The sequence below is a fragment of the Nerophis ophidion genome, linkage group LG01 (genome assembly GCF_033978795.1).
Source record: "Nerophis ophidion isolate RoL-2023_Sa linkage group LG01, RoL_Noph_v1.0, whole genome shotgun sequence".
In the NCBI taxonomy this organism is placed as follows: Eukaryota; Metazoa; Chordata; class Actinopteri; order Syngnathiformes; family Syngnathidae; genus Nerophis; species Nerophis ophidion.
This window is the reverse complement of record NC_084611.1, coordinates 24,970,414-24,995,807: the sequence shown is the minus strand read 5'-3', so window position 1 is coordinate 24,995,807 and position 25,394 is coordinate 24,970,414.

Genomic DNA, 25,394 nt, shown 5'->3' with positions numbered 1-25,394 from the left:
CCCCACAGGACTTCCAGGGGGACACGGTCGAATGCCTTCTTCAAGTCCACAAAGCACATGTAGACTGGTTGGGCAAACTCCCATGCGCCCTCAAGAACCCTGCCGAGAGTATAGAGCTGGTCCACAGTTCCACGACCAGGACGAAAACCACACTGTTCCTCCTGGATCCGAGGTTCAACTATCCGGCGTAGCCTCCTCTCCAGTACACCTGAATAAACCTTACCGGGAAGGTTGAGGAGTGTGATCCCACGATAGTTGGAACACACCATCCGGTCCCCCTTCTTAAAGAGAGGGACCACCACCCCGGTCTGCCAATCCAGAGGTACCGCCCCCGATGTCCACGCGATGCTGCAGAGTCTTATCAACCAAGACAGCCCCACAGCATCCAGAGCCTTAAGGAACTCTGGGCGGATCTCATCTACCCCCGGGGCCTTGCTGCCGAGGAGCTTTTTGACTCACCATGGCTCTGCATGTCTGGCTAAAAGAGTCAGGGTGGGGCTGAAGGCTTTATGTAGCTGAGCACACCTGCTTTGACTAATTAGGCCTAATTTGGGCCAAACCATGACTTTCAGGAGCTGGGTGTTGCTGAGAGACACTGGTCATTTGAAAGTTGTGTTGTCTAAACCTGAATATACTGTGTACAAAAATGACTGCTTTAAAAATGCAAAAGTACTATGTGAATACTTTTTAGACATCTGATGGTTATTTAGACCAGTTGATCTGCCGTTTCTTTTCTTTTTCTTCTATGTCCCACTCTCCCGTGTGGAGGGGGTCCGGTCCGATCCGGTGGCCATGTACTGCTCGCCTGTGTATCGGCTGGGGACATCTCTGCGCTGCTGGTCCGCCTACGCTTGGGATGGTTTCCTGCTGGCTCCGCTGTGAACGGGACTCTCGCTGCTGTGTCTTGGATCCTCTTTGGACTGGACTCTCGCGACTGTGTTGTATCCATTGTGGATTGAACTTTCACAGTATCATGTTAGACCCGGTCGACATCCATTGCTTTCCTCCTCTCTAAGGTTCTCATAGTCATCATTGTCACTGACGTCCCACTGGGTCATTATTGTCACCAATGTCCCACTGGGTGTGAGTTTTCCTTGCCCTTATGTGGGCCTACCGAGGATGTCGTGGTGGTTTGTGCAGCCCTTTGAGACACTAGTGATTTAGGGCTATATAAGTAAACATTGATTGATTGATTGATTTATGGTTACATTTACAAAATAACTGTTTTCTTAATTCCCCCTGTCAAATTGGTCCCAGCTAGTGGGCGGGGCTAAGGCCTATTTAAGTGGGGAAAATGCCATTTTTCTGGCAGTCTGCTGCCTGTCACTGCCAGAGGAGGTTCTCCAGTGCCGGCCCAAGCCTCCATGGGGCCCTCCATTTCTGCCGATAATATTTATTGTTGATCATTCACACACCTACTATAAACTCATTGTGGCTCTGGCAGTGTTGTTTACATTATCCTATTGTCAGCCTGGCATGTCTTTACAAATGACATGTCATTTATAAAGATATGGGGTGGCCCAGTTAAGAACATAAATACCAATGAATGAACCAATGATGTCCAGAGTGCCACATTTGGTACCTAATCTTAAAATGTAGAAAACATTCAGCTACAAGAGTGGCCTGGGGTTGAACATTTCAAGTGATAAAGCTTTTTATTTACAGTAAAAGTGTCATCTTGTCTCAACAGTCTTTTACATATTAGTCTTTAATTACTAGTTTATATTGTTACACTGCAAAAAGTCAGTGTTCAAAAACAAGAAAAAAAAAAACTAAAATGAGGGGTATTTTATTTGAACTAAGGAAAATTATCTGCCAATAGAACAAGAAAATTCTGCTTGTCAAGACTTTCCAAAACAAGTAAAATGAGCTAACTTCAATGAACCCAAAAATACCTTAAAATAAGGATATTATCACCAATAACAAGTGCACTTTTCTTGGTAGAAAAAAAAGAGACATTTTTGCACAATATGTGGAAAAATATTCTTAAATTAAGCAAATGCTAGTGCCATTATTTTGACATAATGATATGAGCTCGGCATCATGATCTTTGTTTTCATGCTTGAAGTATGAAATTATTACTTTAAAAAAGTAGTTTTATACTTGTGAGTGTTAATGACATAGCTTTGCATCAGTTGATATTCCAGTTTCAAGCATGTTTTACTCAATATTGGTCATAAAATCTCAGCAACAAGCTGTGATATCTGACTCAGATCATTTAGGACCAAAACCCTTACAACAAGTAAAACACCAACATAAAATCTGCTTCGTGAGAAGAATTATCTTATCAGACAGAAAATAAGCACGTCACCCTTATTTGAGATATTTAATCTTACTTAGATTTCAGTTTTTGCAGTGAGGTTAATTGTTCATATTTAATGTTTACTTTGTACAAAGAGAGCGCAGTCTACTGAAGTTAAATTCCGTGTGTGTTAAACATAACAGGACAATAAAGCTGATTCTGATTTACTTTATTATTTTTGGTAACAAAAACCTGAAACAGCATTGTGCAAAGATAATTCGTAGTGCAAGAAAAACAAAGTGCAACATTAAAATCACTTAAGTATATATAAAAAGGAACAAATTCAATTGTACAAAAACCAACATAATTAAATTAAATATCAAGCAAATACTTAAATAATATTATTGAACAGGGTTACCAGAAACAATGTAACATAACGTTTTATAAACAAATATAAAGTTACTACTGTAGTAAATTGTGTTTTTGTACAATAATATATCTTTGATCATTTGGAAATCATCAGTCAGACTCCTACATTCAAAAAATAAAAAATAAAAATTTTTGTTAATTGCTTTTGGGGGCCCCCTGGTGGCCGCAGGGCCCTAAGCGCTTGCTTAGGGCCCGGAGCAAGAGTTTCGCTCTCCATACATCAAACATCTACTGAGATTGTGGGTGCTTTGTCTTCCTGTTGTTGTTCGCCTCTTGACACTTTTTTGAGATTTAAATAAATGTTTGTAAACTGTTGCCAACTGCGTGACTTGCCATCCTTGATTTGAAGTCTGGTTTGTAAAGGTTACATTACTTTCACCCGAGGCGGGGTGTGACAATTATCATAATTAGCTCATTGTTAAAGGCCTACTGAAATGAGATTTTCTTATTTAAACGGGGATAGCAGGTCCACTCTACGTGTCATACCTGATCATTTCGTGATATTGCCATATTTTTGCTAAAAGGATTTAGTAGAGAACATCGACGATAAAGTTTGCAACTTTTGGTCACTAATAAAAAAGCTTTGCCTGTACCGGAAGTCGCAGACAATGTGCTGGCTCCTCACATCCTCACATTGTTTATAATCATAGCCACCAGCAGCAACAGCGATTCGAAAGTGACGATTTCCCCATTAATTTGAGCGAGAATGAAATATTCGTGGATGAGGAAAGTTAGAGTGAAGCATTGGAAGAAAAAAGGCGAAGGCAGTGGGAGCGATTCAGATGTTATTAGACACATTTACTAGGATAATTCTGGAAAATCCCTTATCTACTTATTGTGTTACTAGTATTTTAGTGAGATTATAAAGTCATACCTGAAAGTCGGAGGGGTGTGGTGACCGCCAGTGTCTCTGATGGAAGCCATGGAGGAGCAAAGAAAGTCGCAGCTGCTTCTTTGACAGCTGCTGAAGGAGGACGCAAGCTCCACTCATGTCTCCGGTAAGAGCCAACTTAATATCAAAATTTTCTCACCGAAACCTGCCGGTTGACATGTGGTAGAGAAAGATGTTCGCTTGAACGCTCTGTTCCATATTAAAGCTTCACAACAAACAAAGAAACACCGGCTGTGTTTTGGTTGCTAAAGGCAGCTGCAATCCACCACTTTCCACCAACAGCATACTTCTTTATAGTCTCCATTATTAATTGAACAAATTGAAAAAGATTCAGCAACACAGATGTCAAAAATACTGTGTAATTATGCCATTAAAGCAGACGACTTTTAGCCGTGAGTGGTGCTGGGCTAAAATGTCTGCTCGAACCAATAACGTCACAGTTCATTTATGTTTATTTACAATGTTTTATTGCATTAATGTATTTCTGATGTTGTTGATGGACAGTAGGCTATGTTAATTGACAGTATGATGCACAGTTGCACTACAGCCCTACACTAAAGAGTAAAGATGAGAACTCTTTGAAGTTGTCTCCTTTGCTTTCATTTTAGTTACGTTACCCTATAACACCTGCATGACGCGAAATTATGATTGCTAATGTAAAAAAAAAAAAAAAAAAAGTAAACTTTCAGAGTGCTGCCTTGGAGCACTTTTGTGTCCCCACCAATCTCAAAATCAAACCTACTCCCTTGGTCATATCAATTAAAGATCTGTCAAATAGACAAATGCAGCTTAAATTGTAACACTGTATTTTACAAAATACCTAAAAAGGACATTTTTCTTAATATCTCATTGATAAAATTATTCAACCCCCTAGTTACATGCATCTTTAGTACTTAGTAGAACACCCTTTGGCAGTAATTACATCCTGCAAACGTGATACATAACCGGACACAAGCTTCTTGCAACGATCTACAGGTATTTTAGCCCATTCCTCTTGGGCAAAGGCCTCCAGTTCATTCATATTCTTGGACTTGCGTGCTGCAACTGCCTTCTTCAAGTCCCACCACAGGTTTACTATAGGATTTAGGTCTGGCGACTGTGAAGGCCACTCCAGAGTCTTCCAGCCCTTCTTCTGCAACCACTCTGATGTTGATTTGGAGGTATGCTTGGGATCGTTGTCCTGTTGGAAGGTCCAACGTCTCCCAAGCCTCAGCTTCGTCACTGACTTCATGACATTTGCAGCTAACATATCCTGGCAGGAAATATAATTCATAATGCCTTGAACGTGCTGGAGATTTCCGATACCTGAGGCACAGAAACAGCCCCAGAGCATGATTGACCCCCCACCATGCTTTTTTTTTTTTTTGCTGCTTGCGCTTTGGAACGCGGCTGCATCTCCAGTAGCTCTGTGGTGGTACATCTTTTAAACCTATCTTTTATCTTATATTTTATCTTTAATTATAATTGTTATTTATTATATCTTACAAACATATATTTTATCTTTTATCTTTTGTCCTTTAGCTTTTATCTTTTTTATGTTTTCCTTGAAGACAGTGAATCCCTGTATATATCCAATGGATACTTTTGGCAGTTTTAAAAGACCAGGAAGCAGCTTTCTTTCTTATTCGAGAGAGGAGCTGCTCAGTCTGAGAATGATGGGGCGAACTGGTGTTCGACACTCTATTCCAGCGGCGCTAAGGAAGAATCCTTGTGGCTGCAAAGCGGGAGCTAAGCTAAAGGCTAAGCGTGAGGAAAATCGACGGTGCTACAAACCATCCATTCCTTCCGTCATCATGGGGAATGTGAACTCGCTGCCAAACAAGATCAATGAGCTTCATGGACTAAAAAACCAGCGTGCGTATCGAGAGAGCAGCCTACTCATCTTCACGGAAACATGGCTAAACCACCTGGTACCGGATGCTAACGTGGACCTGCAGGGATTCACCACAGTGAAAGCTGACAGAGACACGAAAGCATGTGGGAAAAGAAAAGGTGGGGGACTCATCATATATGTTAACAACCGCTGGTGTAACCCAGGACACATCTCTGTGAAGAAAGTCTTGTGTTGCCCGGACCTGGAGCTACTAGCTGTTAGCCTCCGGCCATACTATCTGCCGAGGGAGTTCATTCACCTGATCTTCCTCTGTGTTTACATTCCCCCAAGAGCAGATGCTGCCAATGCATGTGAGATGATCCACGCCATCACATCAAGGCTACAGATGAAACATCCTGAAGCTTTTTTCATCATTTCTGGGGACTTCAATCATGCTACTTTGGACTCAACGTTAGCTGCTCTTTACCAGGCTGTGGATTGTCCAACGAGAAACAACAGGACAATTGACCTACTGTATTCTAATGTCAGGGATGCATACAAGGTCACACTCCTCCCCCCACTAGGGAAGCCTGACCACAATCTTGTTTATTTGTGGCCAAAATACACCCCCATGGTCCAAAGACAGCCTGTTAACACTTGCTATGTGAGGAAGTGGTCCCCTGAATTGGAAGATGCTCTCAGAGACTGCTACAACACCACAGACTGGGACGTGCTGCTTCCACAGGGTGAGGACATTGATGGGCTGACTCACTGTCTCACAGATTACCTCAACTTCTGCGTGGACGTGATCTGCCCTGCTAAGACTGTTCGGTGCTACCCTAATAACAAACCCTGGGTAACACAAGAAGTTAAAGCTGTCCTCAACAAGAAGAAATCTGCCTTCAGGAGTGGAGACAGGGAGGCAATGAGAGCAGCACAGCGGGAGGTGAAAAGACGCGTGAGGGAGGCTACGGACAGCTACAGGAAGAAGCTGGAGCAGAAGCTGCAGCAGAACAACATGAGGGAGGTCTGGGGAGGTGTGAAAACCATCACAGGCCACAAGACAAAGACCAGAGCTGTTGCTGGGACAATAGAGAGGGCCAATGAGATGAATAACTTCTTCAACCGGTTTAACCAGCCCGTGTCCTCTCCATACCCCACTCCCCATCACAGCCACCCCCTCTTCTGCTCCCCTCAACACCCCCCCCCCCCCCCCAACCACGGCAGCACCCCCCTCCACCACCTCTACGCAGACATTAGTCATCTCTGCGGACCAGGTCAGAGGTCAACTGAGGAAGCTACAGCCGAGGAAAGCAGCAGGCCCAGACAAGCTGTGCCCCCGACTCCTGAAGACCTGTGCTGCAGAACTGGGTGAACCACTTCAAAAGATCTTCAACCTCAGCCTGCAGCTGGGAAGAGTGCCCACCCTCTGGAAGACGTCATGCATCGTTCCAGTTCCCAAAAAAGAACTGCCCCAGTGAGCTGAACGACTACAGACCAGTGGCGCTCACCTCTCATCTAATGAAGCCTCCTCAGACCACAGGTGCAACATGCCCAGGACAGCCTGCAGTTTGCGTGCCAGGCAGGCGTTGGTGTGGAGGATGCTATCCTTTACCTGCTGCATCGAGCCCACTCACACCTGGATAAAGGAAATGGCACTGTGAGGATCCTGTTCCTGGACTTCTCGAGTGCCTTTAATACCATCCAACCCCGCCTCCTTCAGGACAAGCTCTACAAAATGCGAGTGGACCCCTGTCTGGTTGCCTGGATTTCGAACTACCTCACCGACAGGCCACAGTACATCAGACTGAAGGACATCACGTCTGACACTGTGATCAGCAGCACCGGAGCACCGCAGGGAACAGTGCTGGCCCCTCTTCTCTTCACCCTGTACACCGCTGACTTCTGCTACAACTCAGAGCTGTGTCACATCCAGAAGTACGCGGATGACACAGCCATCGTCGGGTGAATCAGGGATGGCAGAGAGGAGGAGTTTCTGAACCTGGTGAGGGACTTTGTTGTCTGGTGCCACACGAACCTCTTGCAGCTCAATCCATCAAAGACCAAGGAGCTGGTCATTGACTTTAGGAGGTCGAGTCCACGGTCACAACCTATTGTGTTCGAGGGAGTTGAGGTGCAGACTGTGGACTCATTCAAGTACCTGTTATATTGCTCTTTATTTTTTATTCTTATTGTAATATTTCTCTATTTTGTTTCCATTTAAACCCCCATTATTTACTTTTTACTTTTTTTAAATTGATCTCAACTCCGTACACTGCTGCTGGAATTTAAATTTTCCTGAAGGAACCAATAAAGTACTATCTATCTATCTATCTATCTATCTATGCTTAACAGTAGGCAAGGTGTTATTCTCTTTGTAAGCTTCATTTTTTTCTCCTCCAGACATAACGTTGATTCATAGGCCCAAAGAGTTCCACTTTTGTCTCATCACTCCATAGAACAGTTTCCCAAAACCTTTGGGGTTTGTCCAGATGATTTTTGGCATACTGGAGTCTATTTTTCTTGTCCCTGGTAGTCAGAAGTGGGGTGCGCCTGGGAGTTCTGGCATGGAGGCCTTCATCTCGTAGTGCGCGCCTTACTGTCTGGGACGAAACCTGCGTTCCCCCCTCTGCAATGTCCTGTTGTAGCTCCTCAGCTGTTACCTGGGGGTTTTTCGCCACTGTACTCTTCAAATACCGGACAGCATCCTCTTTCTACCACACCCAGGTAGTGATTTCACTGTGCCTTTAGCTTTAAACTTGCAAATTATGCTCCCAACTGTGTCTCTTGGAATGTGTAATGTCTTTGCTATTGTCTTATATCCATATCCTTTCTTATGAAGAGAAATTACCTCCTCTCTTGACTTATTTGACCACTCCCTGGACTTCACCATGTTGCAAATACACCATTGACCATCTACACGAAGCTGAGCGTCACAGTCTTTTTCAATCAGTTTAATTGTTGCTCGTTCTAATCATGGTTCTAATCACATCTACAGGTGTTTCCAACACCTGATTGAAAAGATCTTATTCAAATTCTGTTCTTAAGAGTTATGATCTTCAAGGGGTTGAATAACTTTGTCAACGAGATATTAAAAGAAATGACACTGTTTGGTATGTTACAAAACATAATGTTGTAATTCAAGTTGCATTTGTCTATTTAATGCATCTTTATTTGATATGACTATAAACAAAATACGGAAATTGTGTGGGGGTTGAATCATTTTGATCCCAACTGTATGTTTCAGTAGGCCTTTAAATGTTACAATAATCAATGAGATATTTACTAACCGAAAATTGGTGCCATTGAGAAATGGTATCGATTCATGGGTACCAGTAATTGGTATCGTATTGGATCAAATGTAAACGGTACCCGTCCCCCAAACAAAAACTTCACTAATCATTAAAGCAACATTGAGATGCTGCCGCCACAACAATAAACACCTTCCTGAGGTTGGGCACTTGGCAGAAGCGGCTCTGTTTTCTCTACATCTTGATATGTCACCTCTTCCCCACGTGGAGGAGGCGTCAAAACAGTCACAATCAACACCAATAAACGCCTGATCCTGCATGACAGAATGCCACATTCGTCAGGAAGTCGGCTGTATATTTAACAGAAATAGCTGCGATACTGTTGCCCCGCAGCGTTTAATACCTGACAGTAATCTTGGCAAGGTGTCACTCACACCAGCACAGGTTAGTATGTAATACATGTACATATACACGCACACACACAGACGTACACCCGGCTCGTCGGAGACATATCCGCTCACAGTTCTTTGCAGCTCTTGGAACGAAGCGTACGAGAGAGTGATTGAGTGGGTTGCCCCAGTTAGGAATTTAATGATGCCAAGATCCCTCGCCTACACACACACACACACACACACACACACACACACACACACACACACACACACACACACACACACACACACCAGAGTGTAGCACAAACACAGGCTCAAAGTGGTTTGTACGATGATAATTGATAAACAATGGTAAATATTACTGCACGTACAAGTCCCCCAATTTTCGCGCAGGGAAAATTTGTTCCGCCGTTGCCAATTGGCGTTTAACGTTTTCACACCATTTTAATTGGGACTTGTTCTTGTTTTTTAATGATGTCTCCGCACGAGCGTCAATGAGGCACAACTGGTGATGGAATTGGAAAAGTAATTCATAATTTTAATCATGTATTTAACCTAATTTTGTTGATGATGCATCAATGAGTGCTTATTAAATGTTTTTCATGATAAATTACTCTAAGAAAGGAAATGACAAAACAAGAGTCTGTTTTTTATGTATTTAGTTTATTAATTTGAGTTAATAGAATGTATATTATTTTAAGAAAATAACATTTTGAAAAACAATTAAAATGTGGCTTTATAGTCATAATATTAATAAGAATAAAACATATTTTCAATGTAGTAATCCACACACATTTTTCTACTGCCTATTTGTGACATCCATCCATTAATTTTTTTTTTTTTTTTGTGTCCTGTCCAACTTCTCAGGCAAATCATATAGTGGGGCAAAAAAGTATTTAGTCAGCCACCGATTGTGCAAGTTCTCCCACTTAAAATGATGACAGAGGTCTGTAATTTTCATCATAGGTACGCTTCAACTGTGAGAGATAGAATGTGAAAAAAAAAAATCCAGGAATTTTAAAGAATTTACTTGTAAATTATGGTGGAAAATAGGTATTTGGTCAACCATTCAAAGCTCTCACTGATGGAAGGAGGTTTTGGCTCAAAATCTCACGATACATGGCCCCATTCATTCTTTCCTTAACACGGATCAATCGTCCTGTCTCTTTAGCAGAAAAACAGCCCCAAAGCATGATGTTTCCACCCCCATGCTTCACAGTAGGTGCGGTGTTCTTGGGATGCAACTCAGTATTCTTCTTCCTCCAAACACGACAAGTTGAGTTTATATCAAAAAGTTCTATTTGGGTTTCATCTGACTACATGACATTCTCCCAATCCTCTGCTGTATCATCCATGTGTCCATTTTGGTACAAACTCAACTCGTAGTGTTTGGAGGAAGAAGAATACTGAGTTGCATCCTAAGAACACCGTACCTACTGTGAAGCATGGGGGTGGAAACATCCTTTTGCAGCTTTTATAGCTTCACTCTTCTGGGAAGGCTGTCCACAAGGTTGCGAAGTGTTTTTAAATGAATTTTCGACCATTTTTCCAGAAGTGCATTGAAGATGTCTCACACTGATGTTGGTCGAGAAGGCCTGGCTCTCAGTCTCCCTTCTAATTCATCCCAAAGGTTTTCTACCTGGTTCAGGTCAGGACTCTGTGCAGGCCAGTCAAGTTCATTCACACCAGACTCTGTCATCCATTTCTTTATGGACCTTGCTTTGTGCACTGGTGCAGAGTCATGTTGGAAGAAGAAAAGGCCCGCTCCAAACTGTTCTCACAAGGTTGGGAGCATGAAATTGTCCGAAATGTTTTGGAATCCTGGAGCATTGAAAGTTCCTTTCACTGGAACTAAAGGGGCCAAGCCTGACCCCTGAAAAACAACACCCACACCATAATTCATCCTCCACCACATTTCACACTCCAATCACTTGGTGGCTGAGTTGCTGTTGTTCCCAAACTCTTCCATTTTCTTATAATAAAGCTTACAGTTGACTTTGGAATATTTAGGAGCGAGGAAATTTCACGACTGGATTTGTTGCATCGGTGGCATCCTATGACAGTTCCACGCTGGAAATCATTGAGCTCTTGACAGCGGCCCATTCTCTCACATATGTTTGTAAAAACAATCTCCATCCCTAAGTGCTTGATTTTATACACCTGTGGCCAAGTGATTAGACCACCTAATTCAGATCATTTGGATGGGTGGCCAAATACTTTTGGCAATATAGTGTATGTTGTCTGTGCACAACCTTTTTTTGCACTCGCAATATTTTTTTGCTTACAACTTGTTACTGTATTACAATTATGCAATTATACGGAAGAAATTCAAATGATTGAAAATCCATTTTAGTTTCCTGTTATTACTGTAATGGTCGATTGAGGCATTTAGACCATAACTGTCAAATTCATGCCCCACAGTCCAAATCATAATTCTTCAATCAAACAAGTCAAGAAATGCATTGTTCAGGCTTTGGGGGAGGTTTGCAATACACTCAGGGCTATTCTAGTGAGATATGAAGTTGGCTTGAATAAAGTATACTGTATGTAATGAGAAATGGTGGGTTGGAATGGGTATGTGTTTGCTTTAATGGCAAAATGATGTAAAGGTACAGTCCACACAAACACACACACACACACACACACACACACACACACACACACACACACACACACACACACGCAATCTTGTATTTGTTACTTTCTTGAGACCTCCGAATAATGGCTACCTCTATAGGATCACGCTTTATAGAAATATAAAGATTTGTACTAACAACATCAATAATATAAACATACTATGCAAATATAAAAAAGCTTGTTGTGAAAAATGTGTCGGAAATTCACAAAAAACATTTATAATTTTGGCAGTTTTAAAACAAAAGTCATAATTTTACTCAACACAAATCAACATTTTACAAGAAAAAATGAACATTTGTGCAAAGTTTTGATAAAAGTCGGAATTTTACTCAATAACAGTCACAGTTTTACAAGAAAAGCTTAACATTTTGGCAATTTTATGGAAAGAGCCATAATTTTATTCGACAAGTCACACTTTTATAAGAAAACTTAAAGATGTTGGCACTATTATAATAATAATCAGAATTTTACTTTTACTCAAAAAATGTCACTAATTTACAAGAACAACAACAAAATTGGCAATATTGTGATAAAATAATACTTTTATATGACAAATGTCAACATTTTGCATTGAAAAGTAATAATTTTATGAGAAAACATTTCAATATTACAGAAACAGAAAGAATTTGAGAAATGTTTCCCAATTTAATAAGAAAGAAGTCGAAACATTGTGAGAAAAAGACTGCTTTTAGTAAATGTGTTTTGTTTTGTTTTTTTGTTTGTAATTGGTTTATAATCTTTATTTTTTTTTCAAGTTATCAAAGTATTGTCTCTATATACATATTTATTTATTTTTTTTAATACATTTTGGCCAAAGGGGGCGCATTTCAATTCCTTACACACACTTTTTATTTCGTATGTTGGCCAGAGGGGGGAGCACTTCAAATTTTTACATACACTTGTTGTTTCATATGTTGACAAGAGGGGGGAAACTTTTAAAACCAACACAGAGTTAATTTGAAAAATCCCTCCTTCTTGGGACCACTTTAATTTTAATAGTGTTCACCACCAGGCGTGCAAATGAGACATTCTCTATTAGATGCAATGTTTTTCTGTATTGGGACCATGATTTATGTCCTAACTTGTTCACACCTCCTCATATGGAAGGTATTTTTCCTTGTTGATGTCTCAAGAAAGGTAGAAATACAAGAACACACACACACACACGCACACACATACACACACACACACACACACACACACACACACAATCTTGTATTTGTGACATTCTTGAGACCTCCGAATAATGGCTACCTCTATAGGATCGCCCTTTGTAGGAATATAAAGATTTGTACTAACAACATTAATAATATATACATACTATGCAAATATAAAAAATCTCGTTGTAAAAAATGTGTTGGAATTTCGCAAGAAACATTTAGAATTTTGGCAGTTTTAAAACAAAAGTCGTCATTTTACTCAACGCAAGTCAACATTTTACAAGAAAAACTGAACATTTGTGCAACGTTTTGATAAAAGTTGGAATTTTACTCAATAACAGTCGCAGTTTTACAAGAAAAGCTGAACTTTTTGGCAATTTTATGGAAAGAGCCATAATTTTATTCGACAAGTCACACTTTTATAAGAAAACTTAAAGATGTTGGCAATATTATAATAATAATCGGAATTTTATTTTTACTCAAAAAATGTCACTAATTTACAAGAACAACAACAAAATTGGCAATATTGTGATAAAATAATACTCTTGTATGAAAAATGTCAGAATTTTGCATTAAAAAGTAATAATTTTATGAGAAAACATTTCAATATTACAGAAACAGAAAGAATTTGAGAACTTTTTCCCAATTTAATAAGAAAGAAGTCGAAACATTGTGAGAAAAAGACTGCTCTTAGTAAATGTGTTTTGTTTTGTTTTTTTGTTTGTAATTGGTTTATAATCTTTATTATTTTTTTCAAGTTATTAAAGTATTGTCTCTATATACATATTTATTATTATTTTTTTATTAATTTTGGCCAAAGGGGGCGCATTTTAATTCCTTACACACACTTTTTATTTCATATGTTGGCCAGAGGGGGAGCACTTCAAATTTTTACACGCACTTGTTATTTCATAGGTTGACAAGAGGGGGGAAACTTTTAAAACCGACACACAGTCAATTTGAAAAATCCCTCCTTCTCGGGACCACTGTAATTTTAATAGAGTTCACCACTAGGGGTGCAAATGAGACATTCTCTATTAGATGCAATGTTTTTCGGTATTGGGACCATGATTTATGTCCTAACTCAGGGGCGCTCACACTTTTTCTGCAGGTGAGCTACTTTTCAATTGACCAAGTCGAGGAGATCTACCTCATTCCTATTTATAATTTATATTTATTTATTTATGAAAAATACATTTTGTTAACAAGTTAATGGTGTTTAATGATAATACAAGCATGTTTAACACACATAGATTCCTTTCTTTCATGAAGACAAGAATATAAGTTGGTGTATTTGATTCTGATGACTTGCATTGATTGGAATTAGACAGTGGTGCTGATAACGTCCGCATTTTCAAATGGAGGAAAAAAAAAGTCCTCCTTTCTGTCCAATACCACATGAAAGTGGTTAGATTTGGCATATCATTTGTCCAACTTGCATACTCGTTTTTAAACACTTTGTTATGAGAGTAGCATATGTGTGTGGCCCTTTAATGTCTGGCAGCAGGTGAGTGACGTCAGTGAGTGTGCGGGTGGGCAAGCAAGTGAGAAAGCGGTCGCTGAGGGCGGGGGAGAAATACATTGGCATCAAACTCCGTAGCTTGCTAGCTTGTGCACGCTAGCTTTCTGAGACTCTTATTTTGTTAGCACAGGCAGGATGAAACAGGTCTTTTATGGTGAAGACAGGAACTGTGCAGTCGGTCTTTAGAGTTTTGACAGTAGGTACGGAGTCTCTAGAAATAAAATGTGTTTCTCTGCGTCCGCCCTGTTAGTGATTTTTTTCTTAAATATGAGCTCGCAGCAGCCAGTGTCATCTCACAAGATCCTCGGGTGCCGAGAATGTCAAACAACTGACGAAAGTGAAGTCTTGGTATAATTGATGATTGCTCATTTTTATGTATATTTTTTAATGCCTGGCTTGAGATCGACTGACACACCCTCCGAGATCGACCAGTCGATCGCGATCGACGTAATGCCCACTCCTGTCCTAACTTGTTCACACCTCCTCATATGGAAGGTATTTTTCCTTGTTGATGTCTCAAGAAGGGTAGAAATACAAGAACACACACACAAACACAAAACCAGCCAGCCACCCTGAGTTTTCTCTGTTCCTGCAGGTTTGCATGAAAGCCATAAATAAGTCAGAATTTCTGCATGATAGGTCTGTAACTAGCAGTGACAGTTAGAGAGCATCACGACTCAGAATTTCAAATGGGACTCGGTGTGTGTCTGTACCTGTGTGTGTGTGTGTGTGTGTGTGTGTGTGTGTGTGTGTGTGTGTGTGTGTGTGTGTGTGTGTGTGTGTGTGTGTGTGTGTGTGTGTGTGTGTGTGTGTGTGTGTGTGTGTGTGTGTGTGTGCGTGTGTGTGTGTGTGTGTGTGTGTGTGATTGGGCATGGTTGAGCGCCTGTGCATGTGCTTTCATAACCTAACCCCCCCCAAATCCCTCTATTCTCAAACTAACTCTGGTCTACCTCACCTCCTCATGGGGCGTCATGAGGGATGAAGGAGACAGACAAAGGCAGAGAGAGAGAGAGAGAGCAAGTCATGGACCCTGTTGAATTTGTTGAATGTTGGGTTTGGCTCTAAAAATGTCAGACAAATGTACTACTTCTGTCCATGTCTCTGTTCTGTGTAAATGGCACAGGGGAACAAGTCGACCTTACAATATTCTGAGGAACTATTAGAAACCTGTTGCACACAAAATTTCGAACATCTCAGCATCAATGACCAGTAGACCTGGGTGTTATTCACATTTCACACAGAAACCAACAAAGTTCGTATTTCTTGAAAGTGCATTTCACACCAGATAACCAGCATCAATCAATCAGTCAATCAAAGTTTACTTATATAGCCCTCAATCATACATGTCTCAAAGGGCTGCACAAGCCACAGTGACATCCTTGGCTCAGATCCCACATCAGGGCAAGAAAAAACTCAACGCAATGGGAACAACGACAAACCTTGGAAGAGACCGCAGATGTGAGGTTTCCCCCCCAACCCCTGGGTGACCGGTGCAATGGATGTCAAGTGGATCCAGTTGATGACATGATATATAGCAAGACAAAATATAGACATGACACAATATATTTTCTGGGGAACAGATTCGGTGACCACAGATGCTGCGCTAGCTGTCCAAAGTCGGGACCCAGGGTGGACCACTCATCTGTAAATCAGTTGGGGACGTCTCTCCGCTCAAAATGATCCCCTGCTGACCCCACTATGGTGTGTACTCTTACTATTATGTTAGAGCCACTATGTACTGGACTCTCACAATATTATGCTAGATCCACTCGACGTCCATTGCACCGGTCGCCCAAGGGGGGTCTCCACATCTACGGTCACCTCCAAAGTTTCTCATTGTTATTCCATTGGGTTGAGTTTTTTCTTGCCCCGATGTGGGATCTGAGCCCAGGATGTTGCTGTTACTTGTGCAGCCCTTTGAGACATTTGTGATTGAGGGCTTGTGACAGTCTCTTGCTGTCGTGCGGGTTCTCAGGACCACCAAGGTAGGACATTGTTGCGCAGGTTGGACTTACTTTTGATTTTCAATAATAAAAAGTCTCTACGGGTTGCTTTTCAGCCTTGTCGTGTCCTGCTTCCTCTGCCGCTCCACCTTTTCAGTCACGTGCGTCTTCGTCTTCCTGTGGCTCTCTCTCGCTCTCGTTCAGCATCAGCTTCCCTCTGGCTCCTTCTCGTCCCTATGCCTCTCTCCCCGGCGTTTACAGCCGCTGCCCTTTTATATAATGCGAGAGGATATTTCATTTGTGCCCAGCTGGGCGGCCCATGAACCTGATAATATTTGCGGGGTTGATTCCGTAAGGCTCGCTGCTTGCACGCAGTCCACGCCTCCTCGCCGCCATCATAAGCCGGACTCCGGCGTCCCCTGCCTCGCTGTCGGACTGCCAGCTCTCCACAGGGCTATATAAGTAAACATTGATTGATTGATTGATTGAAAAGTGCATTGTGAAATACCCTTATACACAGGGGCTGTGTCCTGCCTCTGTTCCACCTCTGGTAATTCACCCGAAGGCGAATAATTCCCTGCTCAACTCCCTCACCCATTACCCATTCAGCGTCTGCATCGGTATATATTGTTCAAAGCCTGGAAAAATCCAGCTTTTACAGGATGTATGAAAGGGGTTAGCTGTAACAGCAATTCAAAATATGGGGTGGGTGAATATTTTCAAGGGTAGGAAATAAAGTGTCGCTTTATCTGACATCGGTGTCAATGTGTGACAATGCTCACCCTTATGGCAATATTTCTCTGGAATATTCATGTGTAAAAAGGCACAGGCAAATTAATCTGTTTTGGCCCATTCTGTCATTCAAATACTAGCTCAGAAGGCAGAGCATTGCCAGGTCATCCTCAGTCAATTTATTTGGTAAAGTGCTGGCTTTTTACAGACAGGACAAAAAGAAGAAGTCTGAGAAGTATCTTACACGTCAAACATGCAGATAACAACTGTCCCATTCCAGTGTCTGTGTAAAAGTGCACATCGTTACAGCAATACGCCACTTAACTAGGTTCTATGAAAGATACAAATGCCGTTTGTCATTTCCTGTTACAGTCAGTATGCTATAATTTTTCAAGATTTCTGTGTAAAAGAGGATTTTTGTCACCTATTTACTCATTCAAAGGGTTTAAAAGTCAGTACTCAAAATGTCTACTTGTATATAAGACAGCGTGGTCTTTGTAAATAAAAAAAAGGCAGAAGCGACAAAAAGAATAAATAGTACTTTGTTTTGGTGGTGATTGGCATGGACCCAACATGGGTGAGGAGGATGGGCAGATCAACATGATGAAGAATAAAAAAACAAGGCAGCACACATTAAGAGTGGCATTTACACATGAAGATACAATAGCGTACAAGGAGACATTATTTGAATAGAGATGTCACGGTAATGAGGAAGAGATTAAATCAGTGCGTGACTGCTGGGGGAGGACACAAATACAAAAAGCAGAAAGTGTAATGGATGAGTACTGAACTGTATTTCAGAATAAGAAGAGAGGACAAAAACAAAAAAAGCCTCAAAATAAAAGAATTCCATTCCACCTGTACAAGTTGGAAAGGTTCTAAATCTAAGCTAATGGTTGTCTTATCGAGTTCCCAGCAACAGGCCGTGCTTATCTAACCACAGTCGCTGTATGAGTTGGAATACTTCAGCACCTTTGAAACCCTTGTATTCCTTTTAAAGAAGTTGATTTGAATTACAAATGTTATATGCAGTTGTTTGATTAAACATAATAATAATAATGTGGAGCACAAGCTTATTAGAAAATGACTGTAGTTAGTTGGTTCTAGTGACGTGCTGTCAAGGGAGGCAAGTGAGGCAGTGCCTCTCCTGCCACCAAGTGGCTAAACCATGAGATGTTCCAAAACTAAGTAATAAAATAAAATAAGTTTTACTATTTCTCTATTGGTTCATGCTTTCTATGTGATTTTGGTGTGGTTCCTGTATATTTTGGTTATTTTTATTATCAAAATCACGGAAAGTCTATGTTTCCTGATTAAAACAATGCAGCAGATGAGAAGTGAGGCAGACACAGGCGGTGCCTCCACGGCTACACACAGTGTGTATTGGGCGTGCGTGCGAGGGGGCGCTTGCTTGTTGCAACGTGGAAGAGGCAGGTCTTGAGGCAGCAAGTACCTCTGCCTTAAGGTAGGGGGCGATAAATTGTCAACTTGCAGTTCAATGCCTCAGCAGTACTCTGACTCGCCACACTGGGAGAAGTGGGGGTGCTCAAGCTAGCGAACACAGGTCTCTCCAGCGGAAGGCAACATTTTTTTATTTTCTTTTTTTTTAACTGTATTTATAACAAACATGGCATTTTTATTTGAGTAAGCCAGAATTTGTGGGTGTTTTTCATCAGATTCAAAAATATTGTTTAATTTCTTGGAATGAAATAGAATTAAATGAATGTTTCTGCCAATATGGAGGATTATATACTGTATCCAAGATTAAATACTTCTCTAAACTGGACTTTAAGACAAAATGAATGTGTAGCAAGATCCTGCTTGTTCTTCTGGGAGCACAGGGAAGGAGCAGCACACTCGAGCAGGTTTACACTTTTTAATTACTGTTTGTCCACACAAATGTCAGTTTTGGCTTTTCAGCCCGTACTTGCAATCCACAATGTTTTTAGTTATTTCTTCACTTCGGCGTTTCAGTCGATCGTCCTCCGCATGTGTCCTCTGCTCCGCCTGTGTCCTCTCTCCCTCAAGGTTTCCCGCGCCGCTAATAAAGGAACAGGTGATTAGATAACTCGTTCCAGCTGAGCTCATCTACTCACCTGTCAGCTGCTTCATGGCCGATCGCTGCACACACCCCGCCCGCAGGGAACGCGTGGACCACGCCCCTGCCACAGAATGTGATCATACAAAGTACGTTTTCATGGAGGATAGCTATTGCTGCTTCAGATACAAATACAGAAAGGTAATATACACTCACAATACTTGATTTAATTTTGTTAAAAGCAAATGGGACCAAAAAGTATTTAATTACAACTTTATCAAATAGTTTTTGGACACATTTATCATATCATAATATCATTTTGATAGCGTTTTTATGATAGCGAATAACTCCCTTTTTTTCCCCCTGTAACTCTAATGTGCAACCTAAATAAACAAAGACCAGAGCTGAACATATGAATTTAAGTAATAAAAAAGAAGAAAAAACAGTATGTACGCCTCACTTGGTGTTTGGTTCACTGCACGTCACTGGTCGGTTCAGAATATATTTTCTGCACAAAATTTAAATTAATACACCATTAGTGGCTTCATTGGAGGGTTCTCCTCCTGCTTTGCCCTGTGATGCCCCGTGGTTCAGAAGGCCTTTTTGGTCGGCAAATCCTTGACAAACCCACCTCTACCAACATGCACCTGGTCTTCCACGTTAGCCCTCATCCTCTCTTCAGCCTCCTCCATACTTTCCTCCCTGGGCACAGTAAGCTCCAGCGAGAACAGTTGCTGTGTGGTGCCTGAGACCAAGATGATTGGGTAATAAAAGGTGGTGATGGTGTTGATGCATTTGCCGTCACTGATTCCTTTGATGATTGCTTTAGCAATGGAATTGATGACATATCTCCGGCGATACGACCTTCACTCGGAGCCTTAGAACACCTGCTCAGGATGTGTTTGAGGGATCAGACTCTGGAGCAGATTGAAAAGCTGGTGTCTCAACCTTTCCCCATAAATGAGGGTGGATGTGCTGGGTCAAACATCATAAGCCACTTGAATAAGAAACTTGATCCTTTGGGGATTCAAATTCAAGATTTTCTCCCAAGTGACATTCTACCGCATCGCCGCAGTACTGATTGGTCACTCTTCCTCCACAGCAGAACGCACCTCTGGCTGAACTAGCTTGCACCTCTCCTTTCCAATGTCGGTGTTGACTTGAGTCAATAGAAAGCTTCCAAGCAAAGCTTGATCACGTGCCACAGTCTTAAGAAGGGGCTTTAGATACAAGTGAGCTTCAGCCTGTTGGGGATCCTTTCACTTTCTCTATGTCCTTACAATGACGCTTGCCCTGCACACTTTACCTCCCAATCCAATGTACTGTAGCTGCTCTGTTGCTCAAATCATGACAAACTCCTCCCTGACAGAACTAAGAGTGAGCTTGAACTTATTGGTGTTCCCATACAAAGCAATGCTACACAAGCTGTGATGTGGGCCCAGCTACCTACGAAGGGAGCTTCTCAGCTTGTGCAAGAATTTCTCCACTACAGTCAACGGAACCTAATGTTCTAATAGCCAAGAGATACCAGACTTGTCCTCTACCTTAATCCACATATGGGGTAGGTGCTGTGTTCCTCAAACTGTTGACGACCTTATCAAAGCTCTTTATTGGCTCTCTATACTAGACAATAAGACGATTCGAAACTGATCAACCTTCTCGGATCTCTCCAAACAACCATTAAACGGAGCCCCAAGTCTTCTTCCTTCTCCAGATCACCTTTGATGCCTTTGTGAGCCTGTGGAGAAGCTTTGGAAAGTTATTTTAAACTTTGTAGGGCATTCCACTCGAGTCTGGTGTTGAGCAAGCTCTTTCCTTTCCTCACTACTTCTTGCTCTTCCCTCAGGCAGGATATCTTAAGGTTGAAGTCGGATGATGGCTCTGGTAAAGTTATTAGAGCCCAGCAAGGACCAAGTGATTAAGTTCTTGTACTGTTGCTATATGTACTCTGGGGGTGGCCCTGACTCCTAGAAAACAGTCATCTCCAGCAATAGCAGTTGCCATGAACCCAACATGATGTCTGGTACCAAAGGAGGCCAGGTGATATAAACTACAATTATCAGCTCTTACTATGGGTCAACTGACATTACCACATCTGATGCTGTTGAAATCAGACTGCCCATGTGTTTCTTGAGTCTGCGCGAACTTCACACAGAGCCTTAAAACAGCTGCTCAAAAAGTGCTCAAGGATCCGAGCTTTGGAGCAAAGGGGACTAGCTTGTGTCTCAACCTTTCCCCATAAGAAGAGGTTGGCTGGGCAGGGTACAACATCATTAACCCCCTAAACAAGGAACTTTATCCCTCAAGAATTCAACTCCCAGATGACCTCCAAAGGGACTTTACGCTCTATGGCCTGGTCCCATCTCATCCAGGCACTCTGCAGCCGCATTGCCACAGCAAGGAGAAGCTTTGGAAAGTTATTTTAAACTTTGTAGGGCACTCCACTCGAGTCTAGTGTTGAGCAAGCTCTTTGCCTTCCTCACCACTTGGCAGGGTATCTTAAGGTTGAAGTCGGATGTTGGCTCTGGTAAAGTTATTAGAGCCCAGCAAGGACCAAGTGATTGAGTTCTTATACTGTTGCTATATGTACTTTGGGGGTAGCCCTGACTCCTAGAAAACAGTCAGCTCCAGCAATAGCAGTTGCCATGAACCCAACATGATGTCTGGTCCCAAAGGAGGCCAGGTGATATAAACTAGAATTATCAGCTCTTACTACGGGTCAACTGACATGACCACATCTGATGCCGTTGAAAACAGTCTGCCCATGTGTTTCTTGAGTCTGCGCCTCGGCTGCTCCACCGATAGCGAACTTCACTCAGAGCCTTAAAACAGCTGCTCAGAAAGTGCTCAAGGGTCCGAGCTCTGGAGCAGAGGGGACAAGCTTGTGTCTCAACCTTTCCCCATAAGAAGAGGTTGGCTGGGCAGGGTACAACATCATAAACCCCCTAAACAAGGAACTTTATCCCTCAAGACTTCAACTCCCAGATGACATCCAAAGGGAATTTACGTTCTATCGCCTGGTCCCCTCTCATCCTGGCACCCTGCAGCCGCATTGCCAGAGCACCTCTCCATTCCACTCAAGTCGAGTCAAACTGTCATTGCACTGTTTTTTAAAACACTTGTTTTTCTCCTTCAATCTCATGCATAGATAAAAACAGCAAAAAAAATCATGTTTGATTTTAAGCTGGTGACTGAAATTATTTGTATCTAGCTACAAGACAAGGTCATGTAGACCGTTTGTAATTTTACCTTAAAGGTAAATTGTTGTTTGAATAATAAACACATTGTGTCATGTCTGTTGATCATGTTTTTGTTTGGCAATGTGCTGTTTGTTTTTTGGACTCCATTAATTCCTGTTTTTTCACTCCATTGCGATGAGGTGGCGACTTGTCCAGAGTGTACGCCGCCTTCCGCCCGATTGTAGCGGAGATAGGCACCAGCGCCCCCCGCAACCCCAAAGGGAATAAGCGGTAAAAAATGGATGGATGGATGGATTTTTTGTTTCCATGCCAACCCATTAGTTTTCACCTGTGCCCATGTCACGCACCTGTTTCCAATCACCACAGTATTATTTAAGCCACAGTGGCCAGGTAGTCAGTCTGGCGACATCTGTCAAGGCGTGGACTTTGGGGGTTTCTTTTCCCGGAATGGACAGGAAAGTTGGAGCGGGCAAGGCGTGAAGGTAAATACATCTTTTAATATTAAACTCTCAAAAAAGGAACAAACAAAAGGCGCTCACAATGGAGGTACAAAACTTGGTTATGAAAACAAAACTTGCAGAATGGCAGAACTATGAACAACCAAAACGATAACACTTACTGTGACCGAGACAAGGGGCGTGGATGATTGGCATGGAATCATGGGTTTGTAAAAGGTGATTGAAGGTGATAGAAGGTGAGTAGATGGTGATGTTGCCGGGCTGACTACCTGGCAACTGTGGCTTAAATAATACTGTGGTGATTGGAAACAGGTGCGTGACATGGGGACAGGTGAAAACGAATGGGTTCGCATGGAAACAAAACAATGGAATAAAAAAACAGGAACTAATGGAGTCCAAAAAACAAACAGCACATGGCCAAACAAAAACATGATCAACAGACATGACACATTGCAGCTAAGTCTTTTTTCTTGACAGTGAAAATGATGCATACCCCAAAAAAATACAGCATTATGTCCTTGCTTTCAATTCAATGCGAGATGAAACTGATTATGCAAGCTTCATTGGGAAACAATACGTTGGCATATAGAGAGAAGAAGCAGATGCTCCCCTTGACATTTTACATTACGACCCAAATCTTCATTGCAGCTGTTGATCCTGATTCCTAATCCGAAATCTACATCCACATTTGACCCTGGCGTTCTCAAGTTTGAACCTGACTGGGAAGGTGGTTGTGGGTGATTTAAATGCATGTACGTGCACTACCCCTGAATAAGTCATCATGTGTCTGCGTACACACCCATAGTGCTCATCTATTTTTCAATCTATCTTCCATTCTCACTCACATTCTGTCTGCTCACACACCGGCCACTATATTTGTCTTTTTTTTTAAATAGATCTATCCTTCTTGTGGTGTGAAAAATAGAATACAAGAATATGCTTTCAAAGGTTATATGGAGATTGACCAATTGTAGGTGGGGGTTTTTGTGTTAGTTTTTGTTTTGTTGCTCAGCTGTGACGGATTGTATAAAAACTAGGAAACTGATTTTAAGTCCTCGGGAAAAATATGTTACGTTGCCAAGATGATCCAGAATCTTTTTAGGACAGTGGAAGTCATTTTTGAAAGAACAGGATGTGAAGGTGAACCTATTCCCACAATTGCAGTCTATGATGAATCACATAAAAAAATGGTATGACGTATAGTGGAAGATTAGTTGTACAGTGAGAAGTTCAAAGCCCTAAAAGTCATACAATTTATATTTCTGCCAAATTGCCTGGAAAATGTCTCAAAAGTCCCCCAAATAATCATATTCTCCACACGTGCCAGGTTTTCTGCATTTGTTCTAGTACTACTACAGAAGTGTATTAGTGACAGCAAAGAGAAAAGGTGTGATGATGCTCTAACAACATAATCACAAATTTGCAGCAGCAAAAACTGTGTGTTTGCTCCTCAAATACAATATGAACTAAATAGATAGGTCTTTATTGTCATCGCACAAGTACAACGAAACTTTGTTTTCAACACAAACCCGTTCCAGATTAGACAAACAAACAGTGTACAGAGTTACAGGAACGCTGATGGGTCGCCACAAGGCGCCCTGTAACAGATGGGGAAAAAGGTAAAACGCTGGGGAAGGATGAGTAAAAAAATACAATCTAGATTGGACTCCTAAGGGAGCCCAGTCTGGAGTGGGAAAAAAAACCTCCATAGCGAAGCACGTATCAACATACATCTCGAGATATCTAGCAACAGAGGGAAGGGAGAGCGGGGTCATGGTGGTAGGCCGCAGCTCTCAGGCGCTGATCATCCTTCCATCACTCCTATGGGATTTGCGTCAAGGACGTTGGATTGGGGGCGCGTGGGGTATGTATGTGTGACGTATATTTTTGTGAATGCATGTGTGTGTGTTAGCCTGCAGTGTGTCTCTGTTCCGCGGCGTTGATCTTGTGCAGTCGTTCGTCCAAAGTCGACAACAACAGGTGTGTGTCCATGAGACAAGCAGGGAGTTTGTTGTGTCTTCGCTGCACTGTCCTTCGGGAGAGTCTCAAAGGCAGGGAAACAATCCAAGTTAGAATGTTTTGTATGCGAGTGAAAATAAAATTTGCTTTTCACTCTAAATTGTCTATGGCTGGTCCTCAAACCTGCGGGACAGACAGTCCGATGTGATCCAAAATCGCAAGAGTGTCCACAGTTCTTCCCATATCCTCCAATAATTTGTGGCAGCTTTGGGGTACTTTGAAGACTGCCAGCAACTTCCAATTTGTCAACAAACCAGAGCAATGCTTAAACCCCCATTATTTACTTTTTACTTTTTTTAAATTGATCACAACTCTGTACACTGCTGCTGGAATTTTTAATTTTCCTGAAGGAACTCTCCTGAAGGAATCAATAAAGTACTAACTATCTATCCATCTATCTATCTATCTATCTATCTATCTATCTATCTATCTATCTATCTATCTATCTATCTATCTATCTATCTATCTATCTATCTATCTATCTATCTATCTATCTATCTATCTATCTATCTATCTATCTATCTATCTATCTATCTATCTATCTATCTATCCATCTATCTATCTATCTATCTATCTATCCATCTATGTATCTATCTACTCCAATCAGCAGATTTCCTGTTGTCATAATTCCGAATAGATAGATATCTTCACGTTCTCGATTGAAAA